The following is a 22,603-nucleotide window of genomic DNA, read 5'->3' on the forward strand; positions in this document are numbered from 1 at the left end:
CTGCTGAAAAGGTAGCGTTTAAGATTTTGTCATATTCTTTTTAACCACTTCAGAGCAGAATAACCCCTGGAAAAGCGCACAGCTCTGACAAGTTACCTGCTAGTTGTTAGTAAGAATCTGCATTAATATTGGTTTTGGGTGATATTTGTGTCCAACTGATGAATGTATGTTCCATATTGTCTTCTTTTTGCTCTGGTTTGTACTCAACAAACATCTGGTTCTTTAGCTGCTAAGACTGGGCCCACACTAGAGGATTTTATAACTGGTTTTAAAAATGTGAGAGACCAAAGACATAACGACAGCTTTAACAGGTTTTTTTCACATTTTAATCTCACACACTAGGTGATTCAGTCAAGAGCCAGTACTGCACACTTGCCATTTTTACTGAATGATGCCGATTCTGGGGACCAGGGATCTTCACGACTTCAGAACAAAATAAACATGGAGGTGGACATTAATCGTCAAGCAGTAGTTTTCCGCAGGGAAAAAATAGTGGATGAAGACGAAATTGACACGGCTTACACAATTTGCAGAGTGAGCTGGAGATTAGTTGGAAATAAGGAAACAAGGAGGCTAGCGCAAGCTAATGCTACAAGCGGCCGTGATGTTTCCTGGCCAGTTTGCTTTCATTGGCTGTTGCGGGTGTCTGGTCAGGATTCATTCGGATTCCAACAGGATTCCAAGTCATAAATCTCAAACATGCTTGCTACTTCTGTCCTGTTAGAGGTGTAACAACTGGGTCATGTAACGCCTCACACTACAGGTCCAAGAATTGCTTCCTCAGCGTCAGTGAGCGGCCTCACATTGGGGAACACCCCCACGATTGGGAAGGAAAAATCAGGCCCCTTGTAGCGTGGGGCCGGCTTAACTTTGTCTGTCTGTTGTTTGGTGCAGGTATCAGTGGATTTCAAACCTTATTTGCTGGATACAGGTTTAAAAATCTCTGTAAAGCCATTTAGAACCTCTTGTTCTAGCAGTATGTGTAGCACAGCAGTATGTTTTTAGCTTTTGGTCAATGAATATTCAAGCTGAAAACTCACTCTGCTGCACTCTGAAAGAGAACTGCAAGAAATATTCAGATGTCTCCTTTATATTTGATTTCATGTCACGTTGTCTTTATTTTTTTGTGGTGTTTGTTCATTTTTGTTGTGTTTATGTATCTGACATCAGCAGAACTGCATTAAAGTAGATGTCAATAGAGGTGTTCAAACTGAAGCGACAGAGAGAACAAGACAAACAGGAGGGAGACTGCAAAGGTGTGTAAATGTATTTACTATTTTGTCTCTCATTGTGTCTAAAAGTTCTGTTTCAAAGGAAAAAAGATGTATATGTGAAATCATATGAATAATAATATGAAATAATTTGTTTGTACATTTTATTCTATGTATGTTTGCCACAGAAACAGGCACAGAGAGAGACAAAAACAGAGACATGATGATCTCATCAGGAATGAGCTCATCCATGAAGAGACTTGGTGCATGTGTGTGTCAGACTGACTGGGTGACTCCTGGGGGGAGTTAGGGAGGGTAAGCTGAACATGGTGCAGGGGTTTGCCCTCTTTCCTGTCTCTCCCTCTGCAGCTCAGCCCCCTCCACACTGAGCTTTTGTGTTTGACTTTGATCCGGCACTGTTGCCCACATCAAAAAGTCCTCTGTCACCGGGAGCGACACAGTGTAGGCTCAAAGAAAAGGTGTGTGTGGTAGCATTAGTGCTCACGGCAGGAATGGTGGGGGTAGCATGGGTATTTCACGGGGCAGAAATTAATTTGATCTTTGTGCAAGTAAGCAATTTATAGTGAAAAGAATGACATCGAATTTATAAGAAGAGGAACAGAGACGGAGAAGGCAAATCAAAGTAGCAGTTTATCATCTGAAGGATAACTCCATTTAATGTGTATCTTATCTTTGTAGTCTTGACCATTATTTCTTTCCAACAACTCCTCCAAATCACACAGAATAAGCTGTTGTCTACCTAGAACAACACATACAGGTAGAAGCACTTTCTGATCTGACGCCACTGTCGATATTTTTGCCTCCCAAAACTGTCACAAATCAGTGTTGGAACGTGAATGTTTTATATGACAGCAGTCTCCTGCATGAAACTCAGATGTGCTACACTGATTGCTGGTATCGGATATGATTATAGATGCAGTTTGTAGGCATGCAGGCCTGTTTTTGCTGCTCCCAATCGAGGGCATGATGGAAACCGTGTAGGAAAACCAAAGCTGGAAGGTGTTCCTGTTATTCTGTCCACTCCCTGTAGCTCTCCTCTCAGTGGATTGCAGAGTGCTTTGTATAAAGTCAGTAATTTGTTATATGGCTTTTTCACAGCATGGTGATGAAACACAAGAATGAAAATGTGTGGAGAGAGACATCAAATTTTGTTTAGGACCAAAAGAATGTTTTATTACCATGAATGATAGAAAAGGGAAAGGAGTTTGTTCCATGCTGCTGAAGGAGAGGAGGAGGGTAAACTCCTTAAACAATAGGCTTGTTTCAAGGCAGAAAACCCATAATTGCATGATTTTATTGATTCTGCTCAACATAATGAGCTATGATGAAACTAAGACTTAACACCGTGAGGTTTCATTTGACACAGCAGCCAAGGAATTCTGCTTCACAGAGATTGCTCGGCTGTTTCAAGCGAGAAGACAATTATGATTTTATTGCTTTTACATGATGTAATAGGACTAACAGTCTTCACAGAGTTGTTTTTGTGATGACAGCGGAGCCCAGGAATACCCAGAAACAATCTCCTTTCTGTCTCGAGCAGTGGCGTTTAGACATCGGCGCCCGCAACAGCGAGACGAGAGAGATTTTCTGTCCTGTTCTGTGCATCAGTGCAGAGAGAAAATCAAGGATGTTTCTCTGGATCCTTTTTCTGTCAGTTGTGTGAACAGTTGACGATGAGTCACATCAACACAAAGAGATAAGACTCTTTAAACATTCAGTCCTGATTAGACCAGTGAAATGCAGAGAAAATGAGGAGCCCCACTAACCTTTCATCTGGGAATTAGACGTAGGCCTACTCAAATATGTGTGACGGTGATCAATACATATGATAAAAAGTGAGATTAATTTCAGTATAGTGGACCACAGCATTTAGCTTCATGCTGGTCTGGATTAGTTTTTCTTCCCCAGCTGATCTGTCGTGTTTAGCTTGGAACAGATGTGAAGATTAATAAAACCTACAAAGCTGTGATTAAATAAAACATAATGACTGATTTCCACCCACATGCACAGATATTTTTAATCTTGACAGCTAGAAAGAAGCAATTACTGAACAAATGACTAAATTCAGTGTTTTCATTGAATGAAGGACCCTGATGAGTCTGGAGCGCCAAGAAAAATGGAAGTTGTGTGTCTAAACCATTAGTAATCATGAATAACCGGGACTGTCTCACAGTTAAAATGAGACTCCTCATCATGATGAAAAAATGTTGCCGAAACCAGCCAATTAATTACATCTGGCCGTTAATGCTTCTTAATAACTTAAGGTTAACAGGAGTCATTTACCAATATCTTCCTAAGATTTATCTTAAATTCGATCATAAAAGACAAGGTGCTGTGAAACGTCTACTGTACGCCTGAATCATGAACATGTTTTTAATCCGTAGAATTGTTGACGCCTGTGTTCTTACAGTGATGGATCCCATTGTCTTCCTAAGTTGACAGCGTGCACCATTTGTTCATATTTAGCTAAGGTTAATGCCTGTAAAAGGGCATGAGACTGCAGGGCCGTGTGCACACAGGAGTCTCACACAAAAATGGAAAAGAAAAGTTGGGGGCAAAAAAACAAAAACAGAAGAGAGAGGCTGACCAGCGGATGAGGACGGGCTGGGCCAGAGCTATCCGAGTTGGACCAGCATCGGGGCTGTACACGGCTCTCAGGTGTGCCATCAACTGAGCAAACGCTACCTCCATGTATGCAGCCAGTCCCAGCCCCATATCTGATCTGAGATGTGATGCTGGTGGCTAAAAAGGAGTTTGTTAGAGTAGCTGTAAGGAAACCGTGTTTCTCAGCAGTAAAACATCCTCATGTGAATTAAGTCGTCAAGTTAAAGGCAAATTTTTGAACTAATCCACCCCACATTTTCTACTTCTCTTGCAGATGTACCATTGCAGAGCATATCAGGACATTCAGACTGTATGTACTGTACAATAGGATCACAATTGAGGAATTACTGTGAAAGTATTTGACAGGCCATAAAATAAGATTGTGGCAACATGTTCACTTCTTGTCAGTGGCTCCTTGTAAATATTTGATCGTTTGATTCCTCGCACTGTGCCCAGGGTGAGAAATATAGTTCAGGAAATTGTGTGGGGCTCAAAGAAGGAAAACAGCCAGAAGGCAAGGGCAAGGCAGGACAAGTTGATTTGTGCAGCACCTTTCAACAACAAGTCAATTCAGAGTGCTGTACATAAGGCACAGAAGGCATAAAGACAAGATGTAAAAGAAACACAGGACATTTTGAAAATGCAACACATCCATGGGTTGAGGATAATGTCTTGACCAGCTTGTTGCCAGTTTCCACCAGTAGAAAGTAAGTTCTGTCTAATCTTTGTGGCACAATTTGATTTTTTCTGTATGTCATTATTCAATTATGTCTTTAGAGCCCGGTGCACTGGGGGCAAAATGCCCTTGAAAGTCATAAATATAAATGTAGAAGTGAGTGGAAAGAGGGTCAGTGCACACAGTCTACCTACTGCAGGCTGAGTCGACACAGCTGTGTGTGTGTGTGTGTTCGTGTGGTTAGAGTAGTGAATGAGATCAATAGCAGTGCACACCTTACCTCCCTACAGCTAAGCCTTGTGTCACAGTGCCCTGTGCTGTTACACAATGCCAAATGAGTGACTGCAGTTATTCCACTAGTCCACGAGGGATGTGCAGGACTGATGGCTTGTTTTTCTGAATATCCCAGTGCTTACAGTGTGTTTCTCCTTGATGTATGTTCATGCTGTGGGCGATATGACGGGGCAGTCACCAGAAACAAGGCAGTGTTATGGACCACAAAAAGTTATAGTGAATAAAAACAAAAATATATCCATGAAAAAGCAAAGGCCCGGTGAACAGTTCCTTTTGAGAAAGTTGTAGCTGCATCAACGGAGAAGTTTTGGTTCCAACTGTTTGGCAGGTGTCTATTACAGTTCTACAGCATAAAGTTCTACTAAACCTCTCATTGAAAGGATAATTGAATTTCACATTTTTCCTCCAAATGTGATCAGTCATAAAGATTTCCTATACACAGTTCAGCTTGAAGGTTTGATACTGAATGCCACCATATTTTAATTTGATTTAAAACATGAAAATGTGATTTTCACCAAACAGAATTTGTATCTGCTGTACCTTCTGGAAGCTATCCTCCCCAAATCATAATGTTGTTCATTTGTTTATAGTACGTGCTGACTGAAGTTACAGTAGTAACAGCATCTCACTTTAAGCTCAGTAAAAAAGTTAATTCCCTCCTGCTTTCACCAGTCCAAAGTCAGATATCTGCTGGACTGAAAACATCATTGACAAAGTATAAAGAAACCCCAATTTGAAGTGAAGAAAGTGGGGGAGGGCTGACAAACTTCAAGGCTGTCTTAGCTTCTCCATTGACTCCCCCTGGCAGCTAACAGCCTGGAGTAATTGGGATGTGGATAAGACAGTGATCAAACGAAGCCTTCACACCTCCATCACACTTAATGAAAGCTCAACAAGGAAATGCGGAACTGCCAAATGCTTTGTAGTTCTTTGCCTGCAAGAGTATGTGTTTGAATGTGTCTGTATTTGTCAGTATACATGTGTTTGTATGTGTATGTCTGAGTGTGTGCATGTGTGGCTGCACATCCGCTGCGATCGCTTGTGATATTTTTAAGGCAATTATTTTGGTTTTTGGCAGCATCAGTCAATCCGGCATTATCCAGACTGACATGGAGCGCATTCAGATAAATCGTCTAATGGCACAGATATAATAAGTCAACACTGAGACAAATTTTTAGATTTCTCCCTGTCTGTGTATTTGCTCATATGGCTTAGTGTTTTTTTTGATACAGTGTAATACCTCTGGGGTATTGAATTTAATTATCTACAAAATTATGGAGGAAAATAACGTTCACAATGTGTGGATTTCATGGAAAAGAAATTATTTTGTCTCTTGGGAGTTTAGATAAAGAACAGGTTCCTCAGCGGCGCTCTAACACTGCTGCTGTGTTTGCCGGTGTGTCTGAAGAATCTGGAAGTAGATGTAGGGAATGGGTTTGAAAACACTGTTGACAGTGGATTATCGTAGCCCCGGTTTATGCCTGTCTCATTGTTTTGTTTTTAGACTTGAGACACTTGAATTTATTAGTGCATTCGAGCTTTTTTTGTCTGTGAGAGTGAAAGAGAAAGGCAGCTGTCGCTCTCAGTTATATTGTATATGTCAGTTACGACATGAAAATCCTGACAACAGATTTTAAACACAGTTTGCGTTCCAGTTTTCATTTTTATGGATCAAATGACTACATTCGATGTAACAAGAGCTTGTTCCTAATCACGTAACCAAAGTCCCACCCAGTGAGTTGCTGTTATTCTAAACGGGACATGATTTTGGAAACAGGGAATTGTGAGGTTTAATGGCACCTTTAAGTGCTGTCAAACAGTTTGCTGGTTTCTTAAAGTTTGGCTTCATTTTGACAAACCTTGGCTTGTAGCTGTGACGTGAATAAAATCATCACTTCAAAAAGGCACAAAGTGGGACCAGATTATCTCCGCTTAATGTGTTCCATACATTGTGGTTCTTGACTCATTTCACCCGCATCTCTTGACAGCCCAGCTCCATCAGTGCTGCTCCAGAGGGACTAAAGACAGTAATAACCAGTGTGATGTCGCAGCTGTCGCACACTGTGTGTGCATGTCTGTATAAGCGCACACTTGCTTGTTTGTGTGTTTTCTGTATGTAATCATTTGTATGTTTGTCTCTCCATGCCTGGACCCACACTTAGGCGACACAGAGAGACACTTTTGTCACACTCAGTTCAGGCATTAACTCTTTCCTGCTGCACCGCTCAGCCATCTGTGCTTCAGGGTAGGAAAACATAACCAAATACAGAAACAAGCTGAAAATACAGAAAACAGGAAGATGTCCTCTAATAAAACAACCCAGCAACCTAGCTGATGTCCATAGGGATGGTTTACAACTTATGTGAACATTAAGGGAAACATGTCAGGAAAATAACTATTAACATTTTGAACTACGTTGTCACTTTATCCATTGCCTGTTTGGAAATTAGCTCTGATGTTTTCAGAGGTATAAAGATCCATCAGGTGGTCATCTTAGCAGTCCAGACCAGCCGGTCAGTTGTAGGTGGAGCACTTTAATATTTGTGAGCTTTGCTATTTTACTACCGTGTTGTCTGTAGCATTTTGAAATATGGTCAAATTCTTTTGGAAGGTAACGTGGGGTCAGTGCTGAAATATAATATTTGTTGCTGCCAGTCTTTTGAAGATGGTGCATGTTCTGTTGGACAGTTTAACAGCACTCCCTCCGTGATCTTTGGGGCTCTGATACTTTATGCACAGATATGTCACCACTTTTCAATAAAATTAAATATATATCTATATGGATTGAAAACATGTTCATAATTATATTTTTTTCCAGTGTTTAATATTCATTACAGATTGGATAATCCATCTCCTTTTCTACGAATCAGAATCAGCTCTACATATAAACAAATGGTTTATTTTTGCATGTGTTTTCACTGTTTTTATGGGGTTTTGAATTTGTTGCATTTCTGGACTTGGAGCACATTTACTTTAATATTTGTGCTTTTACTCGTGTATGTGTCACCGCACAGGAACCATTCATTTAAGTGGTACCAAAGTATCGAATGGCCTCTATCGTGTGATATTCTAGAAAGGAGTCCATACAGGACTGACACAGGATACACAGAGGATGCAGGTGTGTGTGTGTGTGTGTGTGTGTGTGTGTGTGTGTGTGTGTGTGTGTGTGGATGCTACCTCCTGAGAGTTTCCCTCCCCACTCAGCAGTAATGAGCTGTGCAGGCAACATTTTGCGTATAGGCCCATAAACAACGCACTTATTAGGATGGAAGTTGCCGCGGGCAACCAAGGCTAATTTGGATACATATTGTATGCGTGAAGTGAGTGCTAACAGAGGAGTGTGTGTGTAGAAGCGGGGGGCAGGGTCTGAGTCAGTCATGCTGTAAACTCAGGGAGAGGGATGATAGACACAAAAGACTGGCAAGGATTTGCACCCATATTTGGTGCGACTACAGAATACAGAGAGAGACTAAAGGAGACAAATACTGAAGAGGGTAATGTTTAGAGAGTGAAAGCAGCAAAAATGATGCACTGAACGAGAGAGCAACAGAAGGAGGACAAGAAAAAAAGAGTAGAGTGAGTCAGACAGAAGGAGAGAGAATGAAAACTCAGGCAAAGAAAGAGCTGGACACAGACAGAAGGAGACTGGGAAAGTAGGCACAGACAGCGCTTAAAATGGAGAGTGAGTGAGTCAGGAATGGAAAGAGACAGAGGGAACAAGTGAGTCACAAAGATATGGCGAGGGAGAGCATATGGAGAAGGAGTTAAACAGAGAGAGAAGGTGAAAGAGAAAAAGACCGTGGGAGAGCAAGACAACAAATGAGCAGAGGAGAGGGAGACAAAAGTAATCAGACTAAAAGAAAGACAGAGACACCATTATAGTAAGAGAGAAAGGAAAAGTAAGGATGGTAGGCAAAGAGAGAGAGAGGGAGGGGGAGAGAGAATGTGGGATAAATGGTGAGAAGTCCAGGAGTTGTGCTTTTACAAAGGTTCCTCTTTCTCTTTTAAACTGTGAAAATGAAAGAAATAATAATGGATAGAGATAGAGGAAAAATAGACGAGAGGACATAGACATACCAGGAATGGGAGAGAGGGAACTGATTGGGAACAGCAAGTGAAAATGGCGATGAAGAGTGGGACAGAGGCAGTAGTAAGGAAGACAGAATGACTGTTTACGTGCGTACTTGCATCCCTCAGTTACATGTTTGTGCATAATAACTTTAACATCCTGGTTTCAAACCCCTGGCTAAGCCCTTATCCTAGTTGTGACAACTTATCCTGTAGTTGGAGCAATTCAGTAGAAACTCTGACACTGTGGAATGTAAACACCCTGTCCAGGTCTCTGATCGCTGTCTGCCAAGTGTGCATGTGCGTCTACAATAGTGATGATGTAATGATAGTCTGCGTGCTGAAATGAAAGTGAGAGTCTGACAAGCTAAATCTAGCAGAGTGGTACATAAAGCAAAGTTCAGTCAGAAGTCAAAACCATTCATCCATTATCTACACCGCTTATCCTGACAAGGGTCGCGGGGGGCTGGAGCCAATCCCAGCTGACAGTGGGCAAGAGGCGGGGTCCACCCTGGACAGGAAGTCAAAACCAGTAAAGGCTAAACTAGACAGATAGCTGCATAACAACGCAGTGAGTGTGAGAAACAATTAAGAGATGGGCCCGATCAGATCCTATATGGCACATGTGCCAAACTCAAGGCCCGCGGGCCACATCCGGCCCGGTATACAATTACATCCGGCCCACGAGTTCATTTTATATAACTTTTTTTAATGGCCCAGCAATATGAAGCGCCGATAACACACAAACTACAAATCCCATAATGCAGCTCAACAGCTGCCTTACCGAACAACAGGCTACCTGCGATCATTCCCGCGTCAATTACGTCAGATCAATCAAGCGTCTGTTGATGTATACAACTCTTATTTGTGGAGCTAATGTGGCTGTAATTAAGGAATATAACCTAAGACGGCACTAGAGACAAAACATCAGGACAAGCTGAAAAACGTGAATGAAGAGCAGAAGCTACAGAAGGTAGAGGAGTTGAAGAGGAATCTGACATCACAGCAGACGTTTTCACCAAAGTGAAATCACAGTGAAGCTGCTGTGAAAGCAAGTTTTATTGTGGCGGAGGAGAAAATGAGCCCGGACATTTACCGAGGGAGAGTTTCTGAAGAGCTGCATGATGAAAGTGTGTGACGTCTTGTGTCCAGACAAAAAGCAGGAGTTTGTAAATGTAAGCCTTAGCAGAAATACGGCTGCTGATTTTAAGTTCAAGTTTATTTATTTTGGAGTAATATTGTATCCTGTCTGTTTCGATTCATATTTATGTTCAAAAAACATTTGGGTTTTAGTCTTCAATAAATTCTTATCCTGTTCGGCCCGCGACCTAAAGTGTGCTTTGAGTTTTGGCCCCCTGTGCGATTGAGTTTGACACCCCTGTTATATGGGTATTGGTATAGTACTTGTGATGTGGGTAAAGCCACCGTGCCAAGGGGTGGAAGTATAGTGGCATTGTACAACAAAGCACAAAAACTACAACAAAGCACAAATGACAAACAGAAATCAGTACAATACCCAGTTTCACTGCTCAGTGTAGTCTACTGAGTCACATAGCTAGCAGTGCTAATAAGCTTATAGCTATGTTAACTCTGACAAAATCACATCACCTCGAGCAAGCAAAAGTACAGTACAGGAACAGTTTCTGCTCATAGCATGTAAAGGACAACAGAGACAACAATGCTCACGGATGAATAGTGTCCAAGGCACAATGTTGAGCAGTAATATAAAAACAAAAAAGCAGTTACTTTGGCTACCATGCCTGATTTAACTTTAGCCATTTCCTCCCTTAAATTACTGCTTCTGTATAACCACTGCAGCACAAAACAGAGGGCAGAACAACCAGGATCACGTTTATGTCGTCACGTTAACACAACTCTAACTGAATTAAGCTTAAACAATAATTTTGGAAAACATCCAAACACATAGCAAAAAACGGAGTTTTAAGTGTACTTTTATTTTTATGTATGGAAATCCATGTTATTTCCATACAAATGTTATTTTAAACATTCACATGCACAACCTTATGGGTGCACATATTCCAGGCAGGTCCCCTACTGAAAATACGTTCTCGTACACATGGGCAAAAATCACACTTTTATCAGTTTCAAATTAAATTTACAACACAGTGAAGTGTGCAAAAAGTGAAGGGGTCTGAGTACTTTCTGTACTTGGAGTGGACATTAATAAATGATGCCACAGAGATCAAAGCAGCCACAAATAGAAATGTATGTACAAGTCCTCTGATTGGCCTCAAGCCCCCAACCAGCCTCTGTTCTTTTTTCTCTCTCCCTCAAAGCACCGCTCGACTGAAGTTAATGGTGTTAGTGTATGTGTTTGCATTTGTGTGTGTATGTGTTGATGGAGTGTTAGAACGCCTGTCCGGCAGAGTCGGATGAAAACTCTCTTTTTAGCGCTGAAATGTCACAGGAGAGTAATTTGCGTCTAGTGGGGGAGATAGCGCAGAATGCTGGCGACAACTCGGCGCAACAAAAAAAGGACATAAATGTGTGTGTGTGTGTGTGTGTGTGTGTGTGTCTGAGGAGGATGTGGATCACCAGTTCTCAGAACAGGATCAAGTAGATGTGTTTGTTCATCTTCAAACTAGTTGTTTACTTTTCTTCTTGGCATGTTTACTCATCACACCGCTTCTACGCACATGCACATTAATACACACTATTATATATGCATTAATCAGGCAGGCATGCACACACACATAGAGAAGAATATACTTGTACAGAAACGCAAGCTCTCTCTCTCTTATACAGTGCATACAAATGATTACACACACACTTGAACACATACTGATGGAAACACATAAATAAACATTCTGTCATGCACCCACACACTCAAAAATATGAAAATTCATATTCCCACTGTGTTTTTCTTTCATAAGTACACAAACCTTCACACAAACACACAGTAACACATTAGCAAACAGCCACACCTATGGGAACATACAGTACATTAATAACTGCGGTCAGATAAAGACAAACACTCCTGTACATTTGCTTACTTGCATAAAAATAATTTCATATCCAAACACATGCAACGGCAGTCACACATACATTGTCTCACACACACAAGCTCATACTGTATGCGACACATATACACATGACAGCATTACTTTGCTGCTATATGCAGAAAGTAGACAAACACACACACATGTATATTGACACTCCTTCACATGCTGGTGCTGCCATATGCTTTCTCTCTTTCACACACACACACACACACACACACTCTGACAGACCTTCCTTTCTCCAACACATTCACATGTGCAGTTGCCAAGCTTGTTTCCATGGAAACCTGCGGGACAAGGTGTTAATGAAATACTGTGATTGTGTAACCATCACGAAATGTTCACCTGTGCCACCATTCACAGCAGCAGGATGAACATGAAGACGTGTTTGTTACACACCTACTGTCATGAGATGCATCAACTGTTGTTAACCAGCTGAATCCCTACTTATCTCTTTAGCACAGAGCAATCAGGAATCCATCAGGAGCTGTTCTAAAGCTGTGCTGTGCGAGTCCTTAAGTCTTCAACAATATCAACCAACCATGGTGTGTCGTAGCGATGATGTGTTTCTGGAGGCTAGCCCAGATGTTAGCATCACCCTGTTTCCTTCAACAAAAAGCCAGTGGGATTTTTCCATAAGATTTTTGATTATTTTAGAAAATAAGCTCTGTGATTCAGAGTTTATGATACCTGCATGTTTTATTCAGCAAGATACTCCTCACAGGTGAACATCACTTTTATGATTTTTGAGCCCAAATACAATCACCAGAAGTAAAAAGCTATAAACAAACCACCATAGTCCCATGACTTCAGTGTCAGCACCGCGACCTCCAACTTGTAATTTGATTTAGCGCGCTGACCTCTTTTACAGAATCCTTTCCTCTTAGCGTGACCTGTTCTAGCTGGTGATCATTGCTACGTTAGTTAGAATAGTTTGCAAGCATGCAAGTTTAAACACAGTGAGTTTGCCCAGTGAGTGTCCGTGTTTGGCGTGATGACGTTTAGTAACCCACACAGCCACTTGTTAGCCACCTCCTTCATGAGCGGGGTATTTGATGATGTACAACAAAATGTGAAAATGTATTGGCCTAGTGTGAACCACAGATCTTATTTCAGGAGTCTCACCAAAAACCCACTGGTTTCTGTGCGAGGAACCGCAAGTGTAAAAATGCAAACTCGTTTCTGGGTTTTAGGGCTCACTACAGTGGCACTTTATAAGAAGGGGCAATGCTGTATGCTCCCTTTTTTTAACATGCAAGGCCAGCAATTATTCCTACAACATCTGCACACATGATTAGGGAAATGGCAAATAACGTGTGGTTATGGTAGGATTGGGTGATTTGGGTTAAACAACCAAAAAAAAAGGTTAAGTTTAAATAAAAACATAAATGTTAATGACAGACCTGTGTCAAGAGGCACTCTCCACTCACTCTGACCTTACTTTCCCTCCTGTGACAAACAGGGCACTCCACTTGCTGCACTACCACTGAAGGTCGGCCCTGGACATAAAACATGAGGTGCGGATTCATCAGATTCATGTTTTAGGCTCCCCTTAGGGAAAAAAATTAATTCAGCTTCTATACAGTGAAAGTGTTTTACAGCACATGATTTACAATTTTATCTTTTGGAGTAGAGAGAGGCTTGGCATAATACTGTATTTCTCTTTTTTTAAGAAGAAGAAAATTTCACTTTATCTTTCCCCCATGACGTTTTATAATTTAAGGATTTTGGATTTTCCAAATCGAGTAGTTATTTGTAATAACTATATTTACTCTTATTCGGTGTATCTCCTATCTGCCTTCTCTCACAGGAACACGGCTTGGTGTTCAGACTTCATTCCCAATGAAGCAAACTTTTGAAATGGACATGTTTTTCCAGCATGAATTTCAGTTCTGGAGGAAGATGCATGGTGAAGTCATGAACCCCTTCAACCTCTTCTGTTCTTTTTTCTGTTTTCCAGGTGAGTGAGCGTCAGGGGAGATAAGCCTGTCATAGTTTCCCTCTAGACTGAAGTTCAGGGAGCACATCTGAGACAGCAGGACGACTGGCCAACAGCGATAGCCAGCCAACATCTCCATGAGACAGGTGAGACGAGAGAGGAGGGGGGGAAGCAGCTTGAAAAGCCTGGCATACTCTCACAGGAACCGAGGAACTGAGGCAGACCTATCCATGACCGAGCCGGAGTAATTGTTTTGCTTCCAAACCAAAATGATGATTGATGGAACTAAGTGGTGAGTGATGATGCATTTGAATGAGACGTTCAGAGCAAGCTGGAGGTTGAATTTCCCCATTAACAGCCATTTGTACTCCCTGTGTAAGGGCTTGTTGAGCAGACACTCAGATCGTAGAAATGAGCACAACCACACGTTGTTTATCTCTTCACCAGGCATAAACGCTGCCTTCATACTACTACAAACCACAGTAAATGACAGGACAGAGTCATCTATTATCCAGAACCTATCAAAGTTTCATGACACTCAAGCTTGTTAATGATTTGTTTTTGTGATTGGAAGACATAATGAGATGTGCTGACACACTGGCACAGACATTTTGATAAATATTTATATTTATTATTAGTTTAAACCAAAACAAAACTAAGCACATAATGAATACATCAATATTCCACCAGTGTTGAAGTACAGTTTGTGCTGGTAGGTGTGGTTTCACACCAGTCTCTAGCCACTTTTACCCTGCCCATTAGATGTGGGAGTTTTTAGCCTGGTACAGCTACAGAGCAGGCATGGGAGGCTGAAGTTGACCCTCCAAAATTCCACAACGGTAGGCAGCATTTTTGCCCCACTGCCTGTATAAACAGGACAAGCCAGAATGGGGGTTGGAGGTCTCCCTGGGGTGAGAGAGAGAGAGAGAGAGAGGGAGCTAGAGAGTGCATGAAGAGAGAGTGCAGCGTCAGTGAGAACAAAGTGTATCAGAGAATTCAAACTTTATTTTGTTATTGTTGTTACAGCCACACTTCTGCACAGCCCTGTGGGGAGGAGTTTGTGTGAATGCAGCCCAATTGTAGCCTTCTGTCTGTTTTGAGGCGAGATGCACCTTGTGTGTGTAGCCCTGCCCTCAGACAGACACAAAGACCTGATATGGGATCCACGTTGTAGGCTACTGTAATTCCTGAATTCCATTTATAGCCTAAATATAGTAAGTCAGATAAGATTTGCAATCGGGCCAGTCTGTTTTGACTGAGGTGGTTATGATGCATTTTTTTGGTTGGGATTGGGTTACTGTTCAGATTATTAGTGGAAAAGGGTCCAGGGTAAATGCAGCTATTGACTTTTATTTTCTGAAGATGTGCTCACTTCTCAAGAATTTCCTCATATCCAAATATGTCCTACATGTACCTTTGACAACAATGTTTTCCCAGTCTAAAAATCTCCTCAGTTTTCCATTCTCTTAATTTAGAAAAAATCCACAGAGTCAGTACTTTCCAAAAACATCCTCCGTTTCCAGAAATGTCCTCACTTTTCAAACATGTCCTCCCGTTCCAGGCCTCAGATTGTCCTTGCTAACGGTACAAGAATGCTCACACATGCCCCCTGCCTTCTGTTTTATACTCAAACACACATGCACACTTCAGATGTCTCCCTTCCTACACAGTTCACATTTCTCCACACACCTCCACAACATGTGTACTGGGCTGTCGGGTCTAATAAACGTTCTCAGGGTTAATTACGCGTGCTGCCCATTACAAGGCGTCCAAGTCACAGCTGACATGTGTGATTTCCCAAATGTTTATGAATGGAAGCCAACAGCCCACCAGAGGCTCATAGGAAGCAGGTGGCTGCTGGACACCAGCTTTCCACCGGGTGACGGGGGCCTTGTCCAGCCGTTTGGAAACGGTCAGGTGCCGCAACCAGGAGCTTCATCTCCAGATGACACACCTGAACTCTGGAGAAGAAGGGCACTTTCTCAAATGTCACTTTTCAGAGGAGAAAAAAAAAGCGAGTGTTGAAGTGTTCCAGAGTTAAAATCTCCTGTATTTGCATGACTTTTCAGATTTCTCAAATTACAAGCACAGCTGGTACAGTGTATGCTCTGAGTGAACCACTTTGGCTGGTAACCACTTGTCATTTCACCATTACTCTGTTCAGCAGCATATGAAAAGGGTCATTTCCTGCCTTGTTATTTAAAAAGTGGTGTGTGTGATCTGCTCTTGGCTAACCCTGGCCTGCACACTCTGTGGAAGGAAGAAATGTCACATATGGCAGAACTTTTAAATGTCAGTGTTAATTGGATTTGAATTGTAGCAAATAGAAACTCCATACTGTACCTCGCAAACAGAGTGGGAAATGTGTCCCAGGCCCAGTAACACCAGTCACAAATAAGGCACAAGGGGCTTTACAGACAGTACAGCATACACCCTGTGTCCAAACAGATAAAGGACAAACTCCCTCCAAAAGACAAAGTCAAGATTTTCTGTATATCTGCCCTTTGAGCAACTTTACTTGAAATAAAGGGTGCACATAGGCGTAGACTGCATGTGTCAGTGAGCTGTCAGGCATCACATACCTCTAATTTTCTGCAGTGTTAGTACTAGTTTGCCAATGTTTTAGGTTTTTATTCTCAGTTGCATAAATCACTTGCAACCTTTTATCCAAAACCTGACATTTATTACTTCCCTTTCATGATAGGATAATTGAAAAACTTGCAGTCTTTCAATTTCACTTAAAGTTGCTCAACAGGCTGATTCTCCAAAAGCGTCAGAGTCTGTCGGTAGCTGACCTCCTCCTGAAACCTCACACACATCAATGCGACAAAAGTCAAGATTTTTCTGACCTAATGGCTTAAATCATTATAATATAGTTATTTTAGTGTTTGTGTCACTCCAACAGATGTTTTTACAGTAATGTTTATAAATGGGAAAAACACTTTTTAGTTAAGTTGCTGTCATGAGACAGTCCTGTGGCCACTATACCAACCTCCCCTCACTGTGCCATAGATTTTCACTTGACCCCTGATTTGAAACACAGCTACAGTATGCCTATTGTTATTAGTATTTGTGTTTGAATTCTCCTAATTCTGACTGTGTGGTAATCATTTTACCTGCTTTGGGTGGCACCTTTGCTCGTTTTTCCATGAATTAAGTTCAGTTGTCTTCTGACCTACAGTGTAACACAAGGAAGCACGTGGTCAGATATTACATGAATCACTTTCCACATCTCTTACAAGTATTTACAGGTTTTATTTTTAGCACTTGTTGCACTTTTTACAGGAAAACACTGCTTGTAAACTCAGGTATGTGTTGTAAATATGTTTAAAGCAACCAAAAACACAAATGCTCTAAATAAAAAATGCTGTAGAGATATTGTAACATGATAACTCAGTATAGTACTGTAATTTATTATCTCGGTAGCAACACTATATATGAAAACACAGTAACAATACTGTAAACACTTCCACAGTAACCTGCTGGTAGTGGCAGCTGGATACCACCAACACCTCCCCTCTTTCCTGTCTTCATGCATGTACTCTGAAGAGCATGCAATTAAAAATTTCCACAAGGGAAAGAAGCGCAAGAGTAAGGAAGAAGTTGTGTGTTTGTCGCCTCTCCCCAAAGTGCTGGGGTTGTTGAGAGGTTGGAGGGGGGGGATAAAAACACACTCTGCAGTGTATTTAGAGGCGCCGCTGTGGATGGGATGCCTCACCAACGCATCACCCATTTACACCCATCAGAAAGCTGAGAAGGCAGCAGTGAGTGCTGTTGAGTACAACTGAGGCAGTGAAGGAATCCAGAGGGTGTGTGTTACTGTGTGTAGTTGAGGGAAGCTTTGGGTTTTGACTTGGGAAGCTTTTTCTTTTTGAACCACACTGTTTGGTCTTCCAAAGAGGTGCACAGTGGCAGAATTACTGCATATTGCCTATGACAGCGATAACGACTCACCGCATATTGGGATTATACTGCTGTGTGAAGTCTTGGCACCCAGCCTATTAAATATGCATGAATGTTTGAAATGAATTTTGGAGGATTTCCCCCCTCTTCAGCCCCCTCCTCCTCATTGTTAAACTATATAATCATATTCCTGTCTATTAAAATTCAGATGAATAATTTAAACGCATGACAACAGCCCAGCTCTGAAAGAGGAGGTTTCTGTTAGCAGCTGGCAGACCAGGTTGCTTTTGATGAGTGATGCAGGCTAAATTGACATTGTTGTGGTGGAAAAAAAGGCAAAGCAAAGCAAGAGAATGAAAAACAATCCACCAAAAATGTCACCTCTGTGAAATTTACACCATGACTTCGGAAGTGTGACACAGAAACATATCGGCAGATATAAAATATTCAGCAAGGTTACCGTGAGGCTGCAGCTGGTGGAGACGCCGTTGTGCTGGCAAACGCCTGCCAATCTGTGGTTGTTTCATACAATTTAATTTGAGTCAAAGATTGTAGCAGCATGGCAGTTGTTCAGAAATAAATCCGGAATGTAGGCTGCATCTGAACAAACAGAAAAACAATTCACAGGTTCAAACCAAACATCTGTGATAGTGTTGTGTACATGTGGTGTCTGACAGTTACGGCAGATGAAATAATTACACCTGAACTGAGAGTATCGTCAGTGTCTGAAAACCTGCACCAGAACAACAGGAAAAAAGAACTAAACATATAAATCTAAAGAGAAAGAATGCGACATATATATTACACATACTGTACATATTGAGACTGAATTAAAAAACCTACAGGAAAACCACAGCAACGTTTAGGAGCATGTAAAGTTGCTGCTGACGTTAGCAAACAGCTGGAAGAGGCTAAAACGCTGCACAGAGATGCTGAGCTGGGGCAAAATGTCAGCACACAATAAAACGAGTGACTCCTCTCTCACATTGTACACGCTTTCATCAGTAGATTTGCTTGAAATAAGAGCAAGTGCCTCATCTCAACATTCAAGATCCTAATACTAATTTGTAAAAAAAAAAAAAACAATGACAAACGCAGAGGAATTTATTTGAATTAACATGGTGACGTAAAAGAACTGTAAGGCGAGATACATTAGTGAAATGACACTCCAGTGTATGTATGTTGCCATAACAGACGAAAGCTAGACTGTACACACTCGTGTGAAGGACCAGACTGAATTGTATATATACAGATATTGAGGAGACTGTGTGCACATACAAAGATGTAGCGATAGACTGTGCATGTGTGAGAGAGAAATCTGAGGGACTAGGAGAGTGCAAACTTGAAAGTGAATGCAGAAATTGGAGATATACTGTAGCTGTGGGTGGAGGGCAAACTAACTTTGAACATTCATTGCAATGAAGTTATTATCCATCCTCTCTAGAGTTCACAGCCAAGGCTGCTGGGAAGGCTCTTCAAACAGGAGAAAGCTCCCACACACTGAACTCACAGAGCACGATAGGAGGCTTTACCTCCAGACCTCAGAGGAAATGTTCAATAGGTTCATACGTATTTACATGGATGGATAGATAGATAGAGAGATAGATTGATTGATTGCCTGAATTGGAAATCACAAATCAATCAATCAATTTCAAAATTGACCTCTGTATTTTCAGCTACTTTTTCTAGTAAATTTAAGTTTTAAGCTCTGGCTGTTCTTTCTGTTGGCTATGATAATGCTGTTATTTCTGAACACTACGTCATCCCAAAAGGTGCCGCATTGCCAGACTAGCCATCACTTGTGGAACCTAAACATCTTTAATGTCTGTCATTACACAGGAAAATGTGAGTAAGCACAGCTGGAACAAGGTGTGGGGGACAACGTTGAGATAGCTGCTGAAAGTACAGTTACACATTCCCATATATCATCAATTGCTTTGGTGAATACAGCTGTAGGTTATTATAGAACCGGTGGCTGGATGTGTGGGGAAAAAATAACAACAATGAACTTGTAATAAACAGAGTTTACCTTTTTTTAAATATATTTTTGGGCACATTTGTCCCTTCATTAGTTAGTGGGTGGGCAGCACAGCTACACACTGGTTAACAAAAAGGTTCCAGGTTCGAGCCCCAGCTGACCCGGGGCCTTTCTGTGCGGAGTCTGCGTGTTCTCCCTGTGCCTGAGTGGGTTCTCTCCAGGTGCTCCGGCTTCCTCCCACAGTCCAAAGACATGCAGCTTAGGTTGACTGGTGACTACACTGACCATAGGAGTGAGTGTGTGTTTATCTACATGTCAGCCTTGTGACAGAATGGCGACCTGTCCAGGGTGGATCCTGTTTCTCACCCGTGATTTGAGAGTTCAGTGTTACATAACTCACAGAAGAAAAACACAATTTATGCACAATTCAGAGAAATATGTGTATAAATAAATATAGTTTGTATCCATTTAGCTGAGCAACTAAAGGATTTTCTTCTGCAGTGACTACCACTCTTATGGCATGCCAGCTAGATATATTTAATTAGCTTGTTTACAGTCACTGTTATTTTTTTTCTAGTTTTTCTGGACGGATTGTCTGAACGGACGCTCACCCTTGTTCTGAAAACAAGTTCTTTTTAGCTTTTGTTCACAGAATGAAAATCCTGTGTAAAATTGATTTAATCTCTATTGATTTGATCTTATTGAGTGACTCTCTCTGCTTCAGTGTCATTCTTGATAGGCCCACCAACATGGGCCAAAATTACACATTCAAATCCTACACCTAGTGGCTTTAATGAGACACATTGGTGCTTTGACAAACTACATGCAAACAATGCAGAATTTTTTAAAAAGTGTAATTTCTTTTAATACGACTGAAACCAGTGCACAAAGCATTCCGCTCTGCCAGAGGTGAAGTGAAGGGAAGGGGAGATTGTGCATATTTACCTTCCATCCTCCCTCAGGTTTTACTTTGGCTCTGCAGCACAGACTTTACAATAGTCAATATCTGACATCTGACATGCATTAGAAATTCATATTTGACAAACATCAATGCGTTTGCTGTTCAGCATGATGTACTACATTATGTTTGGCAGAATCCTGAGCTGTTTTATTTTAATATTTAAAACAACTATAGCCTCTGACTTCTGGGTGACAGTAAGTTTTTAACCTTGACCACTACTTCACATGTTTGTGTTATTTTGCAAATATTCTGGCATGAGAATGGGAATCAATGCCATTTAAAAGCAGCACGGCGCGGCGCACACACCCACTGAGGGGCTATTAGTAGCCGGCAAGAGGCTCAATACTGAACTCACAACACCTGAACGAGAGAATTCACAGCCAATAATGTTGTGAACCCAGTGGCTTTGTGTGTTATTGATTTCCCTTACTGTGTAGACGCAATGTGCGGTTCACTGGTGCTCAGACAGCTGTATTGTATGTGAGTTTGTGCCATGTTTTACCGCCTTAAATTTTACCACAGTCCAAATAAAAACAGCAAAGCCTGAGGCTGTGTGTCAGGGGAGCCATCTGAGTCTCAGGTATGAGGGTGAGCGTCCGTTCAGACAATCCGTCCAGATTAGTGTTCATCCACACTCGATCAGCGCTCCGGATTTAACCGGGCAGATGTAGGTGGCCGGCTGTCTGTGGTGTGTGTATCTTTTTTTTTTTTTTTTTGAGCTCCTAAACTATTATTGTTCTTTGGCTTGTCTGTGCTCTTTTCTTTCATTTTTGTCTTAGGGAGGGTTAGTTTGAGTTTTAGACCTTGAGAGTGAGGACATTTTAGGAAATTGTTTGCTTTGAGGGTTAAGTCCTGGTCTTGGGGATAGGTTTAGAATAAGGTTTAGGTAAAAGAGGTACATTAAAATATCAAATAGAAGCCACATGCACAAGAAGGTCTGAAAAGTTTAGCCCTTCGTAAAAGACAGTAGCTGCAGTCAGCTGAGCAAACTGCATCTGCTGAGGATGACCATGAGATGTAGCTCAGGCAAAGCTAGTAAGTCAACCTTGAGTTCAAATTTGTTTCTCAAACTACTGTTTGTAAGGTTACAAGGTCATGAATGAACTTTAAAGGCCATTTTAAAATCTCCTAACATACAAAGCCCTTAATGACAAGGCTCCATCGTATCTTAAAGACCTCGTAGAGCCTTATCATCCTAACAGAGCACTTCGCTCTCAGAGTGCAGGTTTACTTGTGGTTCCTAGAGTCCACAGAAGCAGAATGGGAGGCAGAGCCTTTAGCTATCAAACTCCTCTCCTATGGAACCAACTCCCAGTCTCAGTTCGGGAGGCGGACACCCTCTCTACCTTTAAGATTAGACTTAAGACGTTCCTTTTTGATAAAGCTTATAGTTAGGGCTGGATCAGGTGACCATGAGCCTTCCCTTAGTTATGCTGCTATAGGCCTAGGCTGCTGGGGGGCTCCATGATGCTCTGAGCCCCTCCCCTCCACTCCCCTCCCCTCTCCCTCCATCCATCTATATGCCACCACTACACGTCATTAACAGTGTCTCCTCTTTTCCGTAGTGTGTCCTCTCTCTTGATCAGTTGTGAAATTGTGTTGCGTGAAATGTTTGAGAAGTTTTTATGGACATTTTCGGTTGTTTTTCTGGTAGAGGCGTGAGTATGTGCTGTTTGAAAGATTGGTCGAGTGTTCCTGTGAAGGAAACTTTTGGTTCTTTTTATAGTTTTGGACATAAACAAAAAACAGAACAAGAAGCTTGAGTCTGACATGGGGTTGTTTTACAACCCGGTTGACTGTCTGGCTGCTCCTTTTCCCACTTCCTGAATTCTTTTAGCAATGGTGACAGAATTTTATTAGAAAGTCACTTTCGGTTTTTCCCATTTAGGGGTCGCCACAGCGAATCGTCACGCTGACGACGCGCATGT

At 41.6% G+C, this 22,603-nt stretch overlaps 1 long non-coding RNA gene across 7 annotated transcripts in view; it reads left to right on the forward strand.

Annotated features, from left to right (window-relative positions):
• The window catches only part of LOC109967088 (uncharacterized), a 74,541-nt gene extending 51,938 nt beyond the window's left edge, over positions 1-22,603 (forward strand). For 5 of the 7 annotated variants that reach the window (XR_002275881.1, XR_002275877.1, XR_002275880.1 and 2 more), the window contains 2 exons: positions 13,357-13,411; positions 13,855-19,918. This is a non-coding gene — a long non-coding RNA (uncharacterized LOC109967088). Of the gene's footprint in view, positions 1-13,356; positions 13,412-13,854; positions 19,919-22,563 lie in introns of those variants that run through there. The other 2 variants (XR_002275883.1, XR_002275878.1) reach the window with 2 other exon arrangements.

This window comes from Monopterus albus, unplaced genomic scaffold (assembly GCF_001952655.1).
Source record: "Monopterus albus unplaced genomic scaffold, M_albus_1.0 scaffold125.1, whole genome shotgun sequence".
In the NCBI taxonomy this organism is placed as follows: Eukaryota; Metazoa; Chordata; class Actinopteri; order Synbranchiformes; family Synbranchidae; genus Monopterus; species Monopterus albus.